The sequence below is a fragment of the Chiloscyllium plagiosum genome, unplaced genomic scaffold, assembly GCF_037043375.1.
Source record: "Chiloscyllium plagiosum isolate Xiang-an unplaced genomic scaffold, Cpla_swu_hap1 HiC_scaffold_47, whole genome shotgun sequence".
Classification (NCBI taxonomy): Eukaryota; Metazoa; Chordata; class Chondrichthyes; order Orectolobiformes; family Hemiscylliidae; genus Chiloscyllium; species Chiloscyllium plagiosum.
In genome coordinates, this window is record NW_028270185.1 from 46,664,966 (window position 1) to 46,684,323 (window position 19,358).

A 19,358-nucleotide genomic window follows, 5' to 3' on the forward strand; every position below is an offset into this window, starting at 1 on the left:
CTTGGACTAATGGGGACAGGACCGTGTCGAGGTAGGCGGAGATGAGTTCGGTGGGGCAGGAGCAGGCTGAGACAATGGGTCGTCCGGGGCAGTCAGGTTTGTGGATTTTGGGCAGGAGGTAGAAACGGGCGGTTCGGGGTTGTGGTACTATGAGGTTGGAGGCGGTGGATGTGAGGTCCCCTGAGGTGATGAGGTTATGGATGGTCTGGGAGATGATGGTTTGGTGGTGGGGGGTGGGGTCATGGTCAAGGGGGCAGTAGGAGGAGGTATCTGCGAGCTGGCGTTTGGCCTCAGTGGTGTAGAGGTCGGTGCGCCAAACTACTACTGCGCCTCCTTTGTCAGCTGGTTTCATGGTGAGGTTGGGGTTGGAACGGAGGGAGTGGAGGGCTGTGCGTTCCGAGGGTGAGAGTTTGGAGTGGGTGGGAGGGGTGTGGGAGTTCAGGTAGCGGTTAATATCGCGGCGGCAGTTTGCAATAAAGAGGCCAGCACGGGGTGTCCAGGTGGACGGGGTGTGTTGGAGGTTGAAGAAGGGGTCGTCAGAGGGTGGGTGAGGGTCTTGATTGAAAAAGAAGGCACGGAGGCGAAGGCGGCAGAAGAATCGTTCAATGTCACTCCGTGTATTGAATTCATTGACCCGAGAACGTGTGGGAACGAAGGTGAGACCCCTGCTGAGGACTGATCTCTCATCCTCAGAGAGCGGCAGGTCCGCAGGGATGGTGAACACACGGCAGGGCAGGGAGCTAGGAGGAGAAAGTGAGTCTGCAGATGCTGGAGATCAAAGTTGAAACTTTATTGCTGGAACAGCACAGCAGGTCAGGCAGCATCCAGGGAACAGGAGATTCGACGTTTCGGGCACAGGCCCTTCTTCAGGAATGCAGCAGGAGAAGATAAAAGGTAGGGAGGAGGGACTTGGAGGAGGGGAGTTGGAAATGTGATAGGTGGAAAGAGGTCAAGGTGAGGGTGATAGGTCGGAGTAGGGTGGAGGCGGAGAGGTCAAGAAGAAGACTGCAGGTCAGGAAGGCGGTGCCGGGCTGGAAGGATCCGGCTGAGACAAGGTGGGGGGAGGGGGGATGAAGAAACTGGTGAAGTCCAAGTTCATCCCCTGCGGTTGGAGGGTTCCCAGTCGAAAGATAAGACGCTCCTCCTCCGACCGTCGGGTTGTTGTGGTTTGGCGGTGGATGAGTCCAATGACCTGCATATCCTCGGTGGAGTGGGAGGGGGAGTTGAAATGCTGTGCCACAGGTTGGTTGGGTTGGTTCGTCCGGGTGGCCCAGAGGTGCTCCCTGAATCGCTCCGCAAGTAGGCGGCCTGTCTCCCCAATATAGAGGAGGCCACACCGGCTGCAGCGGATGCAGTAGATGATGTGGGTGGAGGTGCAGGTGAATCTGTGGCGGATATGGAAGTTTCCCTTGGGGCCTTGGAGAGAAGTGAGGGGGGAGGTGTGGGCGCAAGTGTTGCACCTCCTGCGGTTGCAAGGGAAGGTGCCGGGAGTGGTGGTTGGGTCGGTGGGGGGTGTGGATCTGACAAGGGAGTCGCGGAGGGAGTGGTCTCTACGGAAAGCTGATAGGGGAGGGGAGGGAAATATATCCTTGGTGCTGGGGTCTGTTTGGAGGTGGCGGAAGTGACGGCGGATGATGCGCTGTACAGGGAGCTAGGACCTGGTGTGGGACTGGAGCTGGATGTGGGGGCGGGGTTAGGCCTGGGGGCGGGGACAGAGGTCGGCGGGGGGGGCGTGGTTAGGCGCGGTGACGGAACTCGGCCGGGGGGCGGGGTTAGGCGCGGTGACGGATCTCGGCCGGGGGGCGGGGTTAGGCGCGGTGACGGAACTGGGCCGGGGGGCGGGGTTAGGCGCGGTGACGGAACTGGGCCGGGGGGCGGGGTTAGGAGCGGTGACGGAACTCGGCCGGGAGGCGGGGTTAGGCGTGGTGACGGAACGCGGCGGGGGGGCGGAGACACATGCGGCGATGTCCGAATGCAGGTCGCGACGTCACTGGAGGCGGAAGTAGCTGCGGCGACCACGGAGACAGAGTTTTTCCCCATACTCGCGGAGGTTTCCAATCTGTTGGCAATCTGAAGGGCAGGAGAGGCTGAAATGACAGAGTAACAATATTAACCAAAATGATGCAAGGAACGGGGTGGAGGGTGCAGTGGGAAAAGAGAAGAAACAGAAGATGGGGTTGTAAATTACAGGATCCTTACCAACTGTCATCTGAAAGGGATCGAAACAAAAGAAAACTGACAGCGATAACAAAGAGAGATACTCTGTCATGTCCCCTTCACTGTTTACAGGATGCATGATGACTGTCAGATTCTGAATCAATTCTTTCTGTTTCTCATTGTTAACTCAAATATGCCCATTTACTCTCAGTTTTCAGGAAATGGACCTGGAGTCAAGTGACCAATTCATTGGTTTTACAGAAATTCTGTTCCAACCCAGTTTCAGTGGGAGGACACAGGCAAATGTCCTCAGGCTGTTGGTGCAATGGGCCTGTCTTCTCAGGGCACTGTCATATCCCAAGAATTCTGTACTAACCAAAAACCCACTCTGTCTGTCACTGATGAGCAATCTTTGTTGACATGACAAAGAAAATTTACAGCCCAGGAACAGGCCCTTCAGCCCTCCAAACCTGATCCGATCCAAATCAACTGTCTAAACCTGTCGCCCAATACCTAAGTATCCCTCTGCTCCCCACCTACTCATGCATCTGTCCAGATACATCTCAAATTAATCTGCCATAGCTGCCTCTACTACCTCTGCTGGGAAGCCATTCCAGGCACCTACCACCCTCTGTGTAAAGTACTTGCCGTGTGTATCCCCCTTAATTTTTTCACCTCTCACCTTGAAAGTATGACCTCTCATTATTGAATCCTTCACCCTGGGAAAAAGCTCATCTCTACCTAGGAAAAAGTGAGGACTGCAGATGCTGGAGATCAGAGCTGAAAATGTGTCACTGGAAAAGCGCAGCAGGTCAGGCAGCATCCAGGGAACAGGGGAATCGACATTTCGGGCATAAGCCCTTCTTCAGGAATGAGGATTCCTCATTCCTGAAGAAAAGCTTATGCCCGAAACGTCGATTCTCCTGTTCCCTGGATGCTGCCTGACCTGCTGTGCTTTTCCAGTGACACATTTTCAGCTCATCTCTATCTACCCTGTCTCTCCACTTCATGATTTTGTAGACCTCAATCATGTCCCCCTCAATCTCCTTTTTTCTAATGAAAATAAACCTAACCTACTCAACCTGACCAGAACTATATGCAGTATTCCAAATGTGACCAAACCAAAGTCCTATACGAGTGTAACATGATCTGCCAGCTCTTATAGTCAATACCCTGTCCGATGAAGGCCTTCTTGACCACTCTATCCACCTGTGCCGCAACCTTGAGGGTACAATGGACCTGCACTCCCAGATCTCTCTGCTCATCAACTTTCCCTGAGGCTCTTCCGTTTACAGTACAATTCGCTCTAGAAATAGACTTCCCAAAATGCATCACCTCACGTTTACCTGGATTGAACTCCACCTGCCACTTCTCTCCCCAACTCTCCAGTCTATCTATATTCTCCTGTATTCTTTGACAATCCCCTATGCTTTCTGATAGTTCACCAATCTTCGTGTCATCTGCAAACTTGCTGATCATACCAACAGTGCCCTCTTCCAGATCATTTATGTATATCACAAACAATAGAGGCCCCAGTACAAACAACAGTGTCCCTGCAGAACCTTTCTCCATTTCGAGAAACTCCCTTCAACTACTACTCTCTGTCTCCTGTTGCTCAACCAGTTCTTTATCCACCTAGCTAGGACACTCCACACACCATGTGGCTTCACTTTCTCTATTGGTTTACCATGGTGAACCTAATCAAATGCCTTACTAAAGTTCATGTGTTTGACATCTACAACCCTTCCTTCATCTATCAACTTGGTCACTTCCTCAAAGAACTCTATTAAGTTGGCAAACGCACAATCTCGCCCGCACAAAACCATGCTGCCAATCATTGATAAGCCCATTCTGTTCTAAGTATATATAGATCCTATCCCTCAGTACCTTCTCCTACATATTTCCCACCATTGACATCAGGTTCACTGGTCAGTAGTTACCTGGAATATTCCTTCTACCTTTATTGTACAGGGGCACAACATGAGCAACCCTCCAGTCCTTCTGCACCTCACCTGTTTTTAGGGATGCTACAAAGATATCTGTCAGGGCCCCAGCTATTTCCAGTCTCGCCTCCCTCAGCAATCTGGGATAGATCCCATCTGGTTCTGGGGATTTGTCCATCTTAATAACCTCTAGCCTACCCAAAACAACTTCCTGACTGATGTTAACGTGATCCACGCTAATCAAATATGTATCTCTAATCTCGACATTCATCATGTCCCTCTCTTCTGTGAATATTGATGCAAAGTAATCATTCAGAATCTAACCCATTCTCTCAGGTTCAACACACAGCCTTCCTTCATTATCCTTTAGTTACCCGCTTGCTTCTTATATAAGAATAAAAGGCTTTGGGATTGTCCTTAATTCTGCTTGCTAAAGTTATTTCATGACTCCTTTTAGCCCGCTTGATTCATCATTTAAAACTGGTCCTACTCTTCCAATATTCTTCCAGGGCCCGTTCTGTTCTTAGCTGCCTTGACCTGATGTACGCTTCCCCTTTCCTCTTGGTTAGTTGTATAATTTCTCCTGTCATCCACAGTTCACGAATTTTGCCTTTCCTATCCTTTGCTTTCAATGGGACATGCCTACCTACCCTGCACTAACTTTAAGCTATCTTTGAAAGCCTCCCAAATATCAAATGTGGACTTCCTTTCGAATAGCTATGTCAAATCCACATTTCCCAGCTCCTGCCTAATTTTGATATAACTGGCTTTGACCCAGTTTAATACTCTTCCTTTAGGACCACTCTCATCTTTGTCTACAAGTATTCTAAAACTTATAGAATTGTGGTCACTGTTCCTAAAGAAATCCCCCTCCACAACTTTTACCACCTGACCTTGCTCTTTCTCCAACACCAAGTGCAATATGGCCCCTTTCCTCATCGGAATATTGACATACTGCTCTAAAAACATTCTCCTGGACGCTTCTTATAAGTTATGCCCCATTCAGACCTCTGACACTACGTGTATCCCAGTCAATGTTGGGAAAATTAAAATCTCCCATCAGTACTACCCTGCTGCCTCTACATCTTTCCAAAAAGAATGTTTACCTATTCATTCTTCTACTCACGCTCACTGTTAGGAGGCCTGTAATACAGCCCTAACAATGTAACTGCACCCTTATTTCTCAGCTCCACCCATAATGCCTCGCTACTCAAGCCCTCCATCGTGTCCTTTCGCACAGCCGTGCTATCATCCCTGACCAGCAATGAAACTCCTCTCCCACCTTTGATTCCCTGCCTGTCCTATCTGAAGCGTCTATATCCTGGAGAGATAATGAAGGGGCTGGAACAGGATAAGGAGGGTGTAGGTGCTGGAAGGAAATTATAGAGATAACGAGGGGTGTTGGAGCTGGAGGAATTTACAGAGGTATGGGTTGGAGGCTGTTGGAGAGATATGGAATAATGTTGATGGTCAAGATGGCTTCTCACACAGGGAGGGATGTAACTGCTGGATGGTGACACAGAAAGAGGAAGGGATGTCGGGGATAGGGACAGATGCAGTGTCTGGGGAATGTTACAAAGATAGGGATGAGTTTGGTTGGATGGTGGAATTGAAAGAGATAGTGAGGTTTGTAGGTTTGGAAGGATTCTAGGTGCTTTAGGAGGTTACAGAGATAGGGATGGGTGCTGGGGCTGAGGGACGTTATAGTGAGGGTTTCAGTAACTCCCTGTTTGATCGCAGTGAGGCCTCTTGAACTGGACAGGTCAAAGTGTGACCTCACCGTGTACATCACAGAGAGAGCTCAGACATCACAATTGGTTTATAAACTGGCTTCATCGGAGACACGAGGCTGCTCCAGGAAACACAGGGAAGGAAACACTGACTGTGCCTCTGTCTGATCTGTCTGAGAGTGAATGTGATCAGCAAGAAGATCAAAACAGTTTCATTTCACAGACACCACATTATATTGTGTAAATCCCATTAGCGAGGTGATCAGGCAGAAGGTGGTGAGGTTTGAAAGGTCCCTGAAAAAAATCTTTGTCTTGAGGTTTTGGTGGAGATAGGGGAAGACAAGACAAGCTGCTTGATCGATGGGAGGAATGAATCCAGTTTGTGGCTAGAAGGAGAGATGAGGGCTGGGAAGGGAGTCGGGGATAGGAAAGGGGGTTACTTGAAATTGGAAAACTCAGTGTTGAGTACTCCGTGTTGCAGGCTGCCCAGATGGAAGATGAGGTGTTGTTCCTCCAATTTGTAGTTTAATTTGTTGTGGCAGTAGAGGAAGCCAAGGATTGTCATGTCAGAAAGGAAGTGGGAAGGGGAATTAAAATGGCCTGTGACTGGGAGGTCTCGTCGGCCTCTGTGAGCCTGGCTGAGATGCTTGGAAAACCATTCACTAAGTTTACCTTTGGTCTCCCAGATGTAGAGAAATCCACACCAGAAGCACTGGACACAGTAAACTAGGTTGGAGGAGAGGCAGGTGAACCTCTGTCTCACCAATGATGCAAAACCTACCAGCACACCACCCCCATCACCTCCATCCAGTGCCCCAAACAGTCCTTACAGGTGAGACAATTTCAGATAACCCCCTTTCCCATCCCCTGATTCCCTTCCTAGCCCCTCCCTCTCTCTCCCTTCCATTCCTCTCATCGACCCTTCCTCCAAGCCACCAACCGGATTCACTCCTCCCATTCACCAACCAGGTCATCCCCTCTACCTGTCTTCACCGATCCCCATCACCTTGCCCCTGCCAACCCCTTTATCTGCAGCTCCCCACAAACCCACCCCCAGTCCTGAAGAAGAGTTACCCCCAAAATATTGCCTTCTCCACCTCCTGATGCTGCCTGGCTTGCTGTGTTCTTCCAACCTCCTGCTTGTCTCCCTTGGAATTCAACATCTGCAGTTTTGTTTTGTCTCTGAGCAAGGAAATGGTCAGCCTGTGGAATGTGGGATTCTGGGAGGTTTCCTATCTCCTGGAAATGTGACAGTGTGCATCAACTGGAGTTCTGTTTTCGAGAATGGGAGTAACTGTAGGCCATCCACGGGACTGAGGATGAGGGGAATAACACATTTATGGAGGTGGCTACATCACAGTTAGTGTGTATGGGCAAATAAGGAATACGTGACAGCCAGGTATCTCAGCAGTCCCCTGAGATGATCGAGATCAGACATCAGTTTCCTGCTTTGGAAGCTTGTAATGGAAAGAATTCATCAGAGGAATGCAGACAGAGTCACGTCAGCTGGACAGGGTGGTAGGAAGAGTGGGTACACAATACTGATAATGGGTTCGTTAGTTAGGGAAACAGAGTGGAGTTTCTACAGTTATAAACATACCTTCAGCATGCGATGATAACCTCCTTGCTACCAGGGTCAAGGAAATCACAGAACAGCTGCAGGAAATTCTGCTGCATGAAGATCAAACGACAGAGGTATTGCTCCATGTTGGTGACAAAGACCGAGGTGGGAATGCAGGGATGTGGTCCATGAAACAGATTTGAGGCAGCAAGGAATGAGATTGAAAAGCAGGATGTGGAACACAGTATTCTCAGAATCACTGCCAGTCCCATGTGTTGATCAGAAACGAGCAGAATAATTGGATGGTCGAACATGTGTCTGGAAAACGGGTTCAGAAGGTCAGGCAGCATGTTTCAAGGCATTAGGACCAGCTCTGGAGCAGGTTAGAACTCAACAAGATGGACAGTTTACGTCTTGGTAGGACTGGAATGAACATCCATACAATTCCCCCAAATAGGTTTGTGAGTGCTGTTGGGGAGGTGATAATCAAGATTAGAAATGGCTTGGGAATGTAAGTGGCATCTTGGCTTCAAGGGAAGGCTGCATTCATAGCAGAACATCGAACACTTTCATATTGAGTTTATGCAACAAGACTCACAGAATCCGAAAAAAACAAATGAAATCAGTGGAAGAACATGGAACATTTTGGATACACGAGTGAGAATTTAAAATAAGAATTTGGAGGACAATATGCCTGTGTTGGTTCTTGCAATCACAGGATGATCAGGGAAAATTGGGATATGCTGGGATACGCAAAGCAGGAGGGAGGAAGACATTTGGACAAAGTAAAGGTATGGAGTTTATAATCTAGTCTCAGTCGATATTTTAAATTCTCACTCATGTATTCAGGATGTTCAGAAAGAGAATAAAAGTGAATGGGAGAAGTGGTGTTAAAAATGTTTCAATACATCGATAACTCAGCGAATGAGCATCATTATAATATCTGTAGGTGGTGTAACAGTACCACGGAACATTGTTAATGATCATTTCGGCTTCAAATAAAAAATAGTTGGGAATATTCTTTAAAGAAAGGAAAATTCAGATTATTGCTAGAACCCTCATTACAGTTTTCTCTGTGCAATACTGAGATGTCATCTGATGAATACAAATAGCAACAAATCGATCAAAAGAAAAAGTGACAGTGAACCAAACAGAACAATCAACTGTCAAGCGGCTCAGGGCATAGATGGCGCTACAAACAAGAGTCATGTCCAGAAGGCACCATGGATAATAATAGTAAGTAAACTTATGAAGCATGATATCAAAAGTAACGTACAGTAGATCAGACACTGCCATGGTTACCAGATAGCGAGTGGTGCATGTCGAAAGACCACACTTTCCCACAGACAAGATTAGAATTGCTGCTGGACTAACTGTGAGAGAGAGAAAGGAAAAAAAGAGACAAAGTTACTGGTCAAATATTCTCTATGCATGATGTATTTTAGCACAAAGATAATTGTTGCTCTGTGTCTTATCATCTGAACCATTATAGTAACACCTCTCAAATCAAACAATTGCCCTTCTAGAGACACATAGGGAAATGCATCAGGAGCAAATCACTCCCAGAAACATGTTAATATACTCAATATTAACAATATTAATATACTCAATATTTTTGGGGGAAAGTAGAAGTTGTTTCTTCTCTTTCACAGGTTACTGTGACTGGCAGGAGTTTCCTATAAGACCACAACATCTGTTCCTCTCCCCCACACACTAACTCTCTGTTCCTCTCCCCCAACACACACACACTCTCTTTCTCTCTCTCACACACACACACACACACACATAAGTCAATGAGTGAATTTGCATTTGCAGAATTGTATTTGCAGATGCATTCTATTTTATATTATTGACCAGAGACAAAGTAATTTGTGTTTTAACTCATCCATAAACACACCCTTGGCAAAAGCAAATTCAGCAAAACAGTGTGATTCTCATTGCGGTCTTCTCATTCTAACGCAGCAAAATGAAATACTGAAAGAACCCTCAAGATTTTTTTGTAGCAGCAGAGAGAGAGCTCTATTGACAGTTTTAATTCCAAAACACCAAGTTCAACAACAGATAGCAGAATCTAAAACTTTGGGAGTTTGTGAGCCTGACTCCATCCACTCAGGATGTTGTGTAAATTTTAAAAATATCAAAGCTATTTACTCTGCTTTCCAAGGAGCAGACACCTCACCATTAGTTGACAATAGCTCTCTTCAAGAGAAACAGGACAAAATAAATCTCTCTTAAAGGCATATTTCCGACACACTGTAGTCCCATGTAGACCAGACTGTGTTAGAATGAAAGCTTTCCTTCTCTGAAAGACATTTGTGAAGGAGATGGGATTCTTTTTTCCTGACAACTGATAACAGTTTAGTGGTCACCATTAGACTGTTAAGTCTAGATTTGTATTGAATTCACCATCTGCCATTGGGGATATCGAACCCAGCTCCCCTTGTTCTCTGAACTCATTGTCTCACAAGACCAAAACATCATCATCTCCCCTAATCTTTGACATTGGACTGGATCCACAGCAGCAGTCCCTGATACCATGCTCCAAGAAGGCAGTGGAGTAGGATGTTCCAGCCAGAACTCATCTGCGCCACGTGTTCTTCTTTCTCTTTTCCTGTCCTTTTCTTCCTGGCCGCTGGTGAGCAATGATTCCTTGCCTGTAGAGATGATTCCCAGCCTCTGGAAACCACTCCCGTCCTCTGGGGAGCAAAAGTCCTTGCCAGCAGAGATGATGTGCACCCTTTGGTGATGACTCTTGGCCTGGCACAGAAGCCTCCTCTCACGGTCTCTTGGCCTGGCCCAACAGCTTCCTGGCATGTTGTGGGCAGCCTTATGGTTCCCATAGCAGCATTCCGGTGAGGCGTGACATCCTCCTGGCCTGTTGCAAGGGCCTCCCAGCCTAGCGCAGCAGCCTTTCAGCATGGCGTGCCATCCTCCCATCCTAGCGCAGTGGCCTCTCAGTGTGGCATCCTCCTGACCTGGTACAGTAGCCTTACAGCACAGTGACCTCCCTGCCTGGTGCAACAGCCTCCCGGGGTAATATGGCAACGGTCTAGTCTGGCGTAGCAGCCTCCTTGCATAGCGGCTTCCCGGCATTGTGTGTCACTGGTGCGAACTGAAAACTAGCTGCCAGCGTGGTCTGCTGTCCTGAACTTTTACTTTTGTATCTCAGTCGGTACTGTAATTGGTGAGGTATAAACTCCTCACTGTACTCACCGTGTATATGTGACAATAAAGGCTATTCTATGTTTGCTCTCCTAGAACAAAATTGTGGTGTAATTCTGGTGATCTCCATGGAGAGTGCTAGTTAAACCATGAAGACTCCTAGCCCTAGTGTGTGCTCCAAATCTGGGAGGGGGATTTCCATTCACAGGGAGAGGGACTAGGAGAGAAGGTTGGGTGCATGAACCTGGACATCAGGTAAGAAGCTTTACTGAATCCCAGATAAAGTATCTGATTTCTAAACTGGAAAGATGCAATGAACTATGTTACATGGAGTCAGATTTTATTGGGTGTGAAGACTGTGGTTTAAAGGCTTGAACATGTGGAGGAATTCCATCACAAATATTGGAAGTTGGGTGGCATGGTGGCTCAGTGGTTAGCACTGCTGTCTTGCAGCACCAAGAAGACAGGTTCAATCCCAGCTTCTGGTGACTGTGTGCTGATTACACATTCTTCCTGGGTCTGTATCAGTTTCATCTGGGTGCTCTGGTCTCCTTACACAGTCCAAAAATGTGCAGGGTCGGTGGATTGGCCATGGGAAACACAGCATTACTGGGATTGAGAGGCAGGTGTTTGAGTGGGACGCTCTTCAGAGAGTTGGTGTGGACTTGTTGGGCTGAAGGACTTGTTTCTACACTGTGCAGATTTTTTTAAAAAAGCACTTCTTTTAATTTTGGTGCAATCTAACCTGGGACATGGTGGTTGGATTCACTGCTGAATACCTTCAAAGTTCTGATTGTCAGTATGTTCAGTCCTGTGCATGAGGGAGTGACTCAATGTCCAATCATTCACCTGTCCATAATGTTGAGGGCATCCATTTCTGGTTACTGTGGAGTGATTCCATATCTTGTACTGTCCTTCATAAAGTGTGGATATAAAATTCTGGAGGCAATCTGAGCTGTGGAGACTCCAAAACTGAATGCAAACATTTTGCAGTTAATGTCCATGTCAGGTGTCTCCCATTCTCTACTTTATTGATCCCAGATGTCTTCTTGTGGATGTTGTGGTCTTATAGGAAACTCCTGCCAGTCACAGTAACCTGTGAAAGAGAAGAAACAACTTCTGCTTCCCCCAAAAAATATTGAGTGGAGTGTTTAGAGGTGGAGTGGTCGATAGCCACATTTGATACCCATGAGGATGGCCTCAACGGGATCTGGGGTTCATGTTCCACTACAGTTGACTCCACTACAATATACGCACACATACACACACATTCTTATATGCACATACACTCACATTGACCCACTCACATACATATTCTATCTCTCAGCCACACACACATATAATCCCCACTTGCACACCCTCTCATAGGTTATACTCCGTCACACTCACAGTCTATCAAGCATACACACTCGCGCGCGCGCGCACACACACACACACACACTCTCCCTTACACACACACATGCAGACACATGCATGCACATACACACACGCTCCTCTCTCCCTCACATGTACACACACAGACATTTAAGTCAATGGGCTGAATTGTATTTGCAGATACAATTTATTTTGCTCAAAAAGCACATAACTTGCAGGCAGTGAATGCAGGCAGTTAATCCATGTAACATTTTATAAGTTCCTACGTTGGAACTAGAACCAGTCTGACTCAAGGATGGAATACAGATCGTCTCTAACCTCACACATTTAATGCATTGTCTGAGCAGTATTGTCAATTTTTTTGTAAAACCTTAAGTTATCTCGGGAATATGACTTGAAAGAAATTCTGGAATTTACATATTAATGAACTAAAACCCGCAATCCTTTCTAAAAGAAAGACTTAACAGCAATCTAGATTTCTTCAATATATTGTATCAGTTGCATGACACTATGATCTTGTGCTCTAAATTCTGTGTCTTATGAACCTGCCCCATGAGCTACCTAATGAAGGAGAGGTGTTCCGAAAGCTACTACAGGTACACAATCCTTTATCTGAACCCTCAGGACCAGTTGGTTTTCGGAATTCAGAAGTTTTTTGCATTTCAAAATAAGTGACTGTTTAATTGTGAAATTTTTAAAAATTGTACTGAACAGCAGTCTCATTGGTGAGTATTACAGGCCCTGAGACAGAATTGATGCCAGCCAGTGCTGGGTCATGCCCCCACATTACATCTGAGTGATGTGGGTTGAGTGGTTATGGAGTTGGGTTAACTGTTTGCACGCCAAACAACTTTGTGAATGAGAAAAATCTTCACAAAAGGAACTTAGGATTTGGGAGCTTTTCAGATTTCAGGATTTTGAATAAAGGATTGACTACCTGTGCTTCTAAATAAACCTGTTGAACTATAAAAGCAAATTACTGCGGATGCTGGAATCTGAAACCAAAAGAGAAAATGCTAGAAAATCTCAGCAGGTCTGGCAGCATCAAAGCTTTGACAAAGGGCCAGTTAGACTTGAAATGTCAGCTCATTTCTCTCCTTACAGATGCTGCCAGACCTGCTGAGATTTTCCAGCATTTTCTCTTTTGGCTGTTGAACTATAAGTTGGTGTCGTATGATCTGATTAAGATCTGATTAAGGAACAGATATTCTGTAAATGCAATTCAAACAGTCCTGAGTTTGTCACACTTTAGAGTTAACACTTGCTTCTTTGGAAGCGGCTGGGAATAAAAAATGGGCAATGTGTGACATAGTCGGGACAACCGACAAAGTCAGAATATTTGTCATTATCATACGAAAAGAAGAGAAATGCCCGCAACTCGAGAAATTGGATTTGTGAGTTCTGTTCGTGACATTAAATATGCTGGGCAAAATCGAGTCGTAATGTCTTAAGTCAAATGTCTCATTCAAGATTTTCTCTATTTAATGGCCCACATTCTGCATTCTGTACTGTTAATTCTCTGACATGCTCTCAAACTCAATTATTAATCATAGTCACAATATTGCAGATACTAAACTCAGTTATTTGTTGAAACAGATATTTTTATTCCTATTAATATTTTTTTATTCCTGTATGTCCATCCTCCTATTCACGTGTCCACTCCACCCCCTTCCATGAACCAATCACAATTACCCCCACCTGCATCCACCTATCACCATCTCACCTGCCTTTCCCCCAGCCCTACTCCCCATTTATTTCTGAGCTCCCGTCCCCTTCCCTCCCTCGTCCCAATGAAGGATCCCAGCCCAAAACATCATCGACTTCCCTGCTCCTCCAATGCAGACTGACCTGCTGTGCTTCTCCAGCTCCACATTGTTGACTTATATTTGTTTATCTCCAGCGGATCATTTAACTTTGGAAACTTTGGACCAAACATATCCACCCAACTGAGAATATTTTCCCACATGCAATCCATCACATTTCCAAGCTACATTCATGGCTCCATTTGTGAACAGATCAGAAATGATAAATATAATAAAAATAAAGCATCACATGGTTTCAAATAAGTTATCATTCTATTTCCCACTGCAGTCAGACATTCCATTGCATTCAGTTCCTCACAAACAATTACAATTTATAGTCTGAGATATACCTCACGGGTATTCTGCTATTAGTGCTCCACATTTACTCCAATACTATATTTACAGATACCCACAGAAAAACAAGAATACTGGCTCAGAAGTTCATATCTGAGCAGTTACCCACACTCTGTACAATTCCACAATGACACATCCTCTTAGCAACATGAGGTTCCAGCCTGAGGTTTATGATCCCCATTCAGTACAATTCCATGATCAGAGTGATTCCTGGAGATCTGGATCAACAGTACACAACATTACAATCAATCTCTGGATAATGCAGAGTGTCTGTGAGCTACAGACAGAGTTTCTTTCCTCAGTTGAGGAATTACACCATAGAGTAAGTTTGAAAATGTTAACTGCAGACATTAATCTCACACAATGGAAACTCGCATTAACCCAGTGATCTGTCCTCACCAATGTCATGACCCCACACATCCACTGACTGATAAAAACCCACAAGATGGTCAAAGCCATCTCGGCTGACCCTCACTTTTTACTCCATAATAACCTGCTGTATCCATTGATTAGCACTGCTGCCTCACAGCGCCTGAGACCCGGGTTCAATTCCCTCCTCAGGCGACTGTGTGGAGTTTGCACTTTCTCCCCGTGTCTGCGTGGGTTTCCTCCGGGTGCTCCGGTTTCCTCCCACAGTCCAAAGATGTGCCGGTCAGGTGAATTGGCCATGCTAAATTGCCCGTAGTGTTATTTAAGGGGTAAATGTAGGGGTATGGGTGGGTTGCGCTTCGGCGGGTCGGTGTGGACTTGTTGGGCCGAAGGGCCTGTTTCCACACTGTAATGTAATCTAATCTAAAAAATCCTCCAAACCTGGCAATATCCTTGTAAATCTTCTCTGAACCTTTTCCAGTACAATATCTTTCCAAAAGGAAGGAGACCAGAATTGCACCCAATATTCCTAAAGTGGCCTAACCAATGTCCTGTACAGCTGCAACATGGCCTCCCAACCCCTGTACTGAATACTCTTGACCAATAAAGGGAGGCATAACAAACGTCGCCTTCACTATCCTATCTACCTGTGACTCCACATTCAAAGAGCTATGAACCTGCACTCCAAGGTCTTTTTGTTCAGCAACACTCCCTCGGACCTTACTATTAAGTGTATAAGTGCTGCTAAGATTTCTGGCTGTGACAGTTGCTCCATTTTTGAGGTTGTTTTAGGTGTTTGAGGTGATTTCCTCGAATTTCAGGAGTAGCAATTACTGTTTTATTTGCTGTTGTATTGTTATGGAACTTTGGAGAGTTATTGATTAGATTCCCTACAGTGTGCAAATAGACCCTTTGGCCCAACAAGTCCACACCGACCCTCCAAAGAGTAACCCACTCAGTCCCATTTCCGTCTGGCTAATGCACCTAACATTATGGGTATTTTAGCATGGCCAATTCACCTGACCTTCACATCTTTGGACCTGTGGGAGGAAACCGGAGCACATGGAGGAAACCCACGCAGACACGGGGAGAATGTGCAAACTCCACACAGTCACCCAAGGCTGGAATCAAACCTAGGACCCTGGTGCTGTGAGGCAGCAGCACTAACCACTGAGCCATCGTGCCGCCCAAACTGAGAAGGTGACCAAACTGATGGAGGAGGGTAAAACTGTTGATGTGGTGTATATGAATTTCAGTCAGGCGTTTGATAAGGTTCCCCAGGGTAGGCTAGTTCAAAAAACTATGGAAGCATGGGATTGAAGGTAATTTAGTGGGTTGGATCAGAAATTGGTGAGCTGAAAGAAGACAGAGGGTGGTGGTTGATGGTAAATGTTCATCCTGGTGTACTGCAAGGATCTGTGTTGGGTCCATTGCTGTTTGTCATTTTATAAATGACCTGGAACAGGGCACAGAAGGATGCATTAATAAATTTGCGGATACCACTAACGGCGATGGAGTAGTGGACAATGCCGAACAATGTTACAGGTTACAGAGGGACATAGATAAACTGCAGAACTGGGCTGAGAGGTGGCAAATGGAGTTTACTGTGGGAATGTGTGAGGTGATTTACTTTGGAAGGAGTAACAGGAATAAAGAGTACTGGCCTAATGATAAGATCATTGGGAGCGTAGATGGGCAAAGATCTCAGTGTCCATACAAAGACCCCTGAAAGTTGCCACCCACGTTTAGGTTTAAAGAAGGCATACAGTGTGTGAGGTTTTATTGGTAGAGGGATTGGGTTTTGGAGCCACGAGGTCATGTTGCAGCTGTACAAAACTCTGGTGCAACTGCACTTGGAGTACTGTGTACAGTTTTGGTCACTGCATTATATGAAGGACGTGAAACCTTTGGAAAGGTTTCAGACAAGATTTACTAGGATTGCCTGGTATGGAGGGAAGGTCTTATGAGGAAAGGCTGGGGGACTTGTTTTCATTCGAGACAAGAAGGTTGAGAGGCGACCTAATTGAGACGTATAAGATAATCAGAGAGTTAGATAAGGTAGACAGTGAGAGCCTTTTTCCTGAGATGGCAATGGCTCATACGAGGGGACATAACTTTAAATTGAGGGGTGATAGATATGGGACAGATGTCCGAGGTAGTTTCTTTACTCAGAGAGTAGGAGGGGCATGGAAAACCCTGCCTGCAACAATAGTATACTCACCACCATCGAGGGCTGAATGACCTCTCCTGCGCTGTATTGTTCTGTGTTCTATTTTCACCGTGAGGAATTGAATGGAAACTAAATTTGCTATTGTTGAATATAAATGTGCAATTCAAAGACACAGAGACCTGACACTATGTTATTTCCTCTTTTAAACTTCTCATGTTTTTGTGTTAATTTGCCCAGACGTGTGTGTCAGAGTATTCAGTGAGGAAGAGTGAACAGGAGCCTGTCGTTGCATTTCCCTCTCTGGCCTGCAGTGAAAGATTACATTCCTGCCTCAGGTAACTGTCTGTGTGGGGTTTGCACATTCTCCCTGTGCCTGCGTGGGTTTCATCAGTTTCCTCCCACAATCCAAAGATGTGCAGGTCAGGTGAATTGGTAATGCTAAATTGCCCACAGTGTTAGGTGCATTCGTCAGCAGCAAATATAGGGGAATGGGTCTGGGTGGGTTACTCTTCAGAGGGTCAGTGTGGACTTGTTGGGCCAAATGGCCTGCTTCCATACTCTGAGCAATCTAATCTCATCTCATCTAATACTCACCTACCTCCATATCATTTATTTTTCTACCCACTTCATTCACTGAGAACAGATTACTTGATATGAATGTTACTTTTGTGTGTATGTAATTCATCTCTTGGTTTTGCTTGTGTTGTTCCACTTCCTACTAATTGTTGCTGATTACTAACAGCACTTTACACTGGCTTTACACCTCCAGTCTCTGTCATTTTGCCCCTCAGATGGAGTCATTCCTTGCCCATGAGGAAAGGAGTGTTATCATGTTGCTGCTCCTCCTTCTCCTTTCGGTCCATTCCTCACGTGGACTCCTCGTTCCGTTCTCTGCTGCACCTAATGTTGGCTCTGAGTTACTTTGATTGATTCACCAATTGAATTATTTTTATAACTGGATATGTCACGGCGTACTTTAACTGGTCTCTGAAATGTTTCTGTGTCACCACATAAATAAGGGCATTTGTGCAGCAACTGAAGTTCCTCAGCATGTATCCAATCTGACCAAAGAGACGAAAAGAAACTTTATCCAAGGAATAACCAGCATTAAAGAAATATAAAATATGCAACAACCAGAGAAGTATGAAGCTGGCAGATATGGCAAAGAGTACAATCACAGAATTCTTCCTGCTCTCCACCTCTGGATCATTCTGTGTTTTTCTCTGACCTCTCAGTTCCTTCCGCACCTTAATGGCCTCGAAGATATGTCTGACAGTCAGAATGTTGATAAAGAGAATAAAAGTGAATGGGAACAATGGTGTTAAAAAAGTCTCAAAATATCTAAAACCTATCCACCGAGGATCATTATAATAACCAGACCAGGTATAACAGTACCATGGAACATTGTTGATCATCTTTCCAGGTCTATATACAAAGGCATTTGGAATGTTCTTTAAACAAAAGAAGATGCAGATTGTTGCTAGAACCCTGGTTGCAGTTTTCCCTGTGCAATACTTAGTTTTCATCTCATGTAAACAAATGGCAACAAATCGATCAAAGGAAAAAGCAATGGTGAACCACACAGAACAATCAATGGTCAAGCGGTTGAGGACATAGAGAATGGTACAAACAGGAGTGATTTGCAGGAAACACGGTGGATAATAATAACGTTGAAATCGGTGAAGGATGATACAAAAAACAATGAACAGTAGATCTGACACTGTCATAGCCACCAGATAGTGAGTGCTGCATGTAGAAAGGCCACATTTGCCCCAAGCTAAGTTTACAATCACCACTAGACTTACTGAAAGAGAAAAAAAAGGTTTTAAGTTATTAATCAAAGTTTTTTTGTGCCTGAGCCCAGACTGTAAGTAATGACACAAAGATAATTGTTGTTCCATGTCATATGAAGCTTAAAGAATCTGAACCACATCTCTCTAAATTAATCATTTGCACTTTTAAAGGATATAGGAGAACATGAGCAGCAGATTACTCACAGAAACACGGTCATATACTCAAGGTGGTTTTGGGTCAGCAGCTGCTTTACAGGTTAGTCTAACTGGCTGACATTTCCCCTAAGTCCCCAGCATTCACACAAAGACACCTGGTATTAGGAAAACAAAGAACATCAGACACCTAACATGGATATTGATCGCAAAATTTCTGTATTCGGTTTTGGAGTCTCCATAGTTCAGTTTGCCTCCAGAATTCTATATCCACACTGTATGAACTGCAGGAGAGGGCATTTAATCACTCCACAATGTCCAGGAAGGCTGGGTTCTATATTATGGACGAACAAATGATAAGGCATTGAATCTCTCCCTCGTGCACAGGATTGAACATCCTGACCATCTGAACCATGAAGGTGTTCAGCAGCAAATCCAATCACATTGTACCAAGTTGGATAGACACTACAATCAGGAAGACTTCAACATTTGACCCAACTCCTCCACCTGTCCAAGTTTGTACAACATAGCCCTCAGCAAATAAAACCTGAATTCATGCAACTTTGGTCACTCTAACTGTCCTGAAGAAGAGCCCTGCTTGAGACCTCTACTTTCTTCCTCCTGAGATGCTGCCTGACCTGCTGTGCCTTTTCCAGCACCATGCTCTATCTGCAGCCCCCATAGTCTCCTCATTCCTAATGACCTGCTGAACCCACCCATTGCCCTGCTTTATCTGGGCTCCCATTTGGAGCGAGCTGCCTGAGCAAGATCCACCAACACAATCCCTTTC

The 19,358-nt window shown here is 45.5% G+C and overlaps 2 long non-coding RNA genes across 2 annotated transcripts in view; one reads left to right on the forward strand and one right to left on the reverse strand.

Moving 5' to 3' along the window:
• Positions 1 to 1,704: 1,704 nt before the first annotated feature.
• LOC148136164 (uncharacterized) overlaps positions 1,705 to 19,358 on the reverse strand; it is a 33,033-nt gene continuing 15,379 nt past the window's right edge. Inside the window, exons 2-3 of the long non-coding RNA XR_015754720.1 lie at positions 8,668 to 8,764; positions 1,705 to 2,087 (exon numbers count right to left, since the gene is read on the reverse strand). This is a non-coding gene — a long non-coding RNA (uncharacterized LOC148136164). The remainder of the gene's footprint in view (positions 2,088 to 8,667; positions 8,765 to 19,358) is intronic.
• The window catches only part of LOC148136165 (uncharacterized), a 44,222-nt gene continuing 35,554 nt past the window's right edge, over positions 10,691 to 19,358 (forward strand). The window contains exons 1-2 of the long non-coding RNA XR_015754721.1: positions 10,691 to 10,808; positions 16,860 to 16,957. This is a non-coding gene — a long non-coding RNA (uncharacterized LOC148136165). The remainder of the gene's footprint in view (positions 10,809 to 16,859; positions 16,958 to 19,358) is intronic.